This window comes from Meleagris gallopavo, chromosome Z (assembly GCF_000146605.3).
Source record: "Meleagris gallopavo isolate NT-WF06-2002-E0010 breed Aviagen turkey brand Nicholas breeding stock chromosome Z, Turkey_5.1, whole genome shotgun sequence".
NCBI lineage: Eukaryota > Metazoa > Chordata > Aves > Galliformes > Phasianidae > Meleagris > Meleagris gallopavo.
Window position 1 is genome coordinate 13,011,929 of NC_015041.2, and position 5,449 is coordinate 13,017,377.

The following is a 5,449-nucleotide window of genomic DNA, read 5'->3' on the forward strand; positions in this document are numbered from 1 at the left end:
GTGACCTCAATGAAATATACTGGACAGCTGCAGAGGGACACTTTACCAGAAAGTACAGTGATAGAACAAGTGTTACCTTTAAACTAAAAGAAGAGAGATTTAAATCAGATATTAGGATGAAAATTTTCATTCAGAAGGTTGTGAGGCACTGGCACAGCTGCCCAAAGAAACAGTGGGTGCCCCATTCCTGGAGGTGCTCATAGCCATATTGTATGGGACCTTGGGTAGCCTGATCTGGTGGGTGGCAACCAGCTTATTACAGAGGGTTGGAACAGGATGGTCTTTAAAATCTCTTCCAACAAAAACTATTTTATGATTCTATGCTTAATTTGAATATTTCACCTATGGCAGTTTCTAGTTCATTCTGCATGATCTGCCTTTAGGAGCTCCTTCAATTAGTATTTTCATTCCTGTTTAATGCTCTGAACTTGGTGGAAACAACACAGCTGTAGGAAAAAGCTGTGGCCTCTGTAGTCCTGTGTGCCATTAGCAGAACTCTGTGTTAATATTATTTCTACCACAGGGCAGAACATGTGAAGTATACTACTGACAACCAGTGACTAATTTGGTGGTAGGTTATCTGGCACATATCCACGATGTTTAATGAGTGCAAAACCTAGCTTGACTTTCAGATTCCAGCTTGAGCTTGTAGGATTGATTGTTAGAAATAGAGGCAAAAGGCTCCATCTTCTTTTATTCACAAATTGAATAAAACCATTGAACAAAACTTTGAGTGACATATGCAGTAGTTCAGAGTGGCAATCTAATTCCCATGCGTCAGAATAAGTTCATGATAACCAATTAAGTGTTTTAGTGATTAGCAGGTACTTGTCTATTTCCCCCCATGCATCAAGAAAGAGTGCCAGACTAAAGATGACATGTAGGACAGCCAGCATGAAAATAATTGGTCCACAGTCAGTGCAGCAAAAGGCATTGCAAAATTTACTTCCTTCTAACAGCCACCTCCTTGTGTGAGGCTACTGAGCTCTTCTAATGACAGTGTGGTTCTGAAGTATGGTTCAGTGGCTTTCCTGCCATGCAGATATCTACGTGCTGTACAAAGATGTCTATAGCAAAACTGATAATCTTAATCTTCTATTAAAGTTCACAGGGGGAAGTAAAAACATCCTGGAGGCAGTTAATCTCAAACTAAAGCAGACATCTATGTTAGAAAAATCATGCCCTAAATGTTCCTGTGTATTCACTGACTTCAATAGGAGCTATGGGTGAGCACTTCCATCAGTTGAAATTGATCTAGCAGATTTCTGAAGTTGAGAGGCAAGAATGATTTTCACTTTTAGAAAGAATCTGAGCAGTGTACTTGATTTCTCTGGAATTTTGAATTTTTTAATCTTCTAATTTGAAAATCCAGCCCCTGCCACCCAACAGGAATAATATTACAAAAGTTGGAATAAGTACATAATGTTTTGGCTTTGATGAAGGTTTTTCTAAAAATGTGTGGAAAAACTTTTTATCCCTGACAAGTTTAGACTGAAAACAGTCTGAAAGTATGTCATTTTCTCAGAAACATAATTTCTGAAGTTTGAACAGCTTTTCTTGGTAAACAATTCACTGATCCAGAAACCTGTCCTGAAGTAAAGTAATCATACAGGTAGGTGTGATAGAAGGTATCTTTTTATGAAAATTCAACCTAGGTATATATTAAGGACTTTTTATTATCGATACAATATCTTTGGAAATTCCAGATTGTTGACAGCTTGACAAAACCAGATGAACAGTACTGCACATTAGTGAGATCATCTTATCTATCTTGCATGCTTCTTCAAGAACATATATTTCCAACAGATGTACAGCGATCCTCTTCTGCTCATTCAGTAGAAATGAAAGCGAAGAGAAGGCAGTGAGTGCACAAATAAGAAAGTGTAGGATCATTAATCAAGGCTCGTGAGAAACAGGATATTTTCACACCTGAAGGTGCTAATTCCATCATACTATTCAAATAGGCACTGAGTTCAATTTTGCATATAAAGTAATCAGTTTGTTTTTAAGGAGCTCTTTACAGAGAGGAACCACTTATGGCTATGTTTATGCTGTCTTCTCACCATGGATAGTATGTTGCGTTAAAAGCCCAGCCTCACCTCACCCCATGGCACAGTCCAAGCTGTTCCCCAGCAACACAACTGTGCTACCTTGTGCCCTAGTCCTTTTCCCTGTGCCTTGGAACCCCAGGGGCTGCTCTGTTTTTGGCTCCCTTATGGCTGTTATGCCCTGCTTCCCTGTACTTCCCTCTCATTTTATATTTTTCTTTCTCTCTACTTTTTCTGCAGGTAAAATTTAGTTCTTTATGCTGGTGTTTGCTGAGTTATTTATTGATTTATTTTGCTATACTTCAATTGTTATATGTCTAATTAAAAACAAAAACACAACATCTAGAAAGAATTTTTAATTAGGAGTTAACATCTCCTTGAAAATTAATAGTAAAGTGGCTGCTTGTATGTACACTAGAGAAGATGAAAATTTACACTTAGGGGCACATAACACTGCCCTCCTCTGCCCCTGTCCCCTCTGACCTTTTCTGTCTGAGATGTCTCAGCCATCTGCTCTTTCATGAGAAAAATAAATAAATCAGGAAAATAGCCTTATTTGTATTAGCAAAATGTAGAGAGCACAAGAAACAATAATGTGAGGGAAAAAAGCAGGAGACAGGAAACTGAAACTGTGCTATCAAAAAAGGGATTGTTTTATAAACATATTTCGTATTACCTGAGCTGACTGTTCTTGGACGTGGATTCAATATATATAACGCCCTCTGCAATGATGTTGTATGTGGACATGATTCCTGGAACTGTTATGTCCATGATCAAATTGCTTTCCTCTCCAGGGCGGTGGGCACAGCCCTGAGCTGCTCAAGAAGCATCTGAACAACACTTCTGGTCATGTGGTCTGATTTTTGGGTGGTCGTGTGGAGCAAGGAGTTGGACTTGTTCATCCTAATGGGTTCCTTCCAGTTGGGATGTTCTATGGTTCTATTCTATGATTCTATGATTCTTTCTTCTCTACACACCTACAGCTCCTGGAGTTGGAGTGCTTGTTTATACCTCAATTATTAAAATATCTTTTATGATCTTCCCCCCCTTCGGTAAAGCCTACTCATGCTTTCCTCAAGACGTCTAAGTGATTTGGGAACCCAGTTTATTTGAAATGTAAAGTGCATATCCAAATTTATTTTGCTTTGAAAAGTCCCAGCAGGAGTCTGCTTAATGGTAGAAAGCAACAGACTGATAAAGCAACCTTGGCCACAGCACTGAAAAATGACTCAGTGCAATAATTTAACTTACAGCCTAAATTGTGTATAACAGTATTTATTCATTACTTGTCCCAAAATCTTATTTTCTTCCCTCTACTTGTATATCAGGGACAGATTTGTTTGAGACTTAGTGGAGAGAATATTTCTTTCAAGGACATGCTGGAGGTGCTTGTAAGAGGCTGATCAAAATCTGCAAAACTGAATTAAAAAAAGAAAAATGATGTTCTGTAATATGGAAAATAATAATGACAAACATTTCTCAAGTAAGAAACCAAGGAGAAAATAAGACATGGGATTATAGAATGGCTTTGGTTGTAAGGGATAGATTCATCCATTCCCAGCCCTCCTGCTGTAGGCAGAGCTACCCAGTTGATCAGACTGTCCAGAGTCTTGTCCAATCTGGCCTTGAATGCCTCTAGGGCAGGGCATCTACATCTCTGGGCAGCCTGAACCAGTACCTCATCAACCTGTGAGAAAAGAATTTCCCCCTAACATCTAATCTGAATTTATTTGCTTTTAGTTTAAAACCATTCCCCATTCTCCTGTCGCTGCCTGACCACATACAAAACCGCCTTCATATTGTTTATGAGCTCTAGCTGAAGGCTGCAATGAGGCATCCTTGAAGTCTTCTCCAGACTGAACAAGCCTAACTCCTTCAAAAAATGTCTTTATAAGAGAGGTGCTCCAGCATTCTGAGTATCTTTGTGGCCTCCTCTAGACCCATTACAACAACTCTATGTCTTTCTTGTCTTGGGGGCTCCAGGACTGGATGAAGTAGTCCAAATTAGGCCTCACACGGGCAGAGCACAGAGGGACAACCCCCTCCGTCTCCCTGCTGGCCATCTCTCTTTGACCCAGTTCAGGATGCAGTTGGCCTTCCAGGCTGCAAGCACACATTGCTGGTTCATGTTGAGCTTTTTGTCCATCAGCATCCTCAAGTCCATCTCTTTAGGGCTGCTCTCAATGAGTTTTTCTCCCAGTCTGTACATGTCTGGGATTGCCCTAACCCAAATATAACACCTTTCTCTTGGCCATGTTGAACCTCCCCTTAATGCAACCATTTATTCAGATAATATTTTTATTCACTGGGAGATTTTCAACACTTGAAACCAACCTGTTCTTAAGCACAGTATTTGAGAAACAACAATCTTTGCCAAGAGTGAAAAAGGTGACATTACACTTTTTTTAGCTATCTAATTCATATGACTCTTATATCTTCTCTGTGCACAATGCTGAGCAATATGGAGACTGCTAAGTTAGTTCCATATGCACTACTTTTGCTCTCAGACAGGACGTAACTGGAGATCCATGCAGGTGCATTTGTTCTAGTTTTCAGTTTTCAATCATCTGCAATGCAGACATGCTTTATGAATCACAGAACAAAATGCCCTACTTCCTCACTTCCTGCTTATTTCATCAGAGAAAAATTTTACAAATATTCTGTGAACAGTGCTCATGCCATTTCTTATCAAATTTCTAGCACTGTACTGAACACCTTCATTCATGAAGCCAAAGTTCAAAAGGATGAATTTTTAAAAAATAAAGTGATGTCAATCTGTACGTTAAATAAATGAGGGCTAATCCGAAAGTAATGCCTTCTATTTAATTATACTGGCCCACAGTGTCAGAGACAGATATTGGTGGTATGGCAGTAGAGCTTGAACCAATATCCTGATATATCTTCTTGCTGTGTGACAGACGGCAGCAGAGGAGCAGTCTGACATGGAAGTACATGTGAAGAAGACATATGAAACAAAGATGCACCACTGAATTCCTCTATGTGGAAAAAAATGGCACCCATTGAAATTTACCACTTGCTGAATGATTATGCAGACCAATAGGGAAGTGAGCACAGTGAGGTGGTGGGTGGTGTGTTTCAGCAGTGACAACAGCGACAGAGAGTCACCTCCACTAGTGCAGATTTTTATGAGTGCAGCATCAGATTCATGTTCAGGGCAGGTACAGCGCAGAAAATGTATAGCTAATGGCAGTAACTGTTGAAAAATACAGAATTACCTCTATCAAATTATGTTACCGTGCACTTTGTATATGTTGTAGTTTCCAGGAAATAAATACTTTTGGGGAATTACTCTTGGGGCAAATTTGAATATTGCATTTTGTATGTATATGAATGCCTCTCAGAATGGAAATGTACAGACAGTCTTCTCATCCTATAGTCCT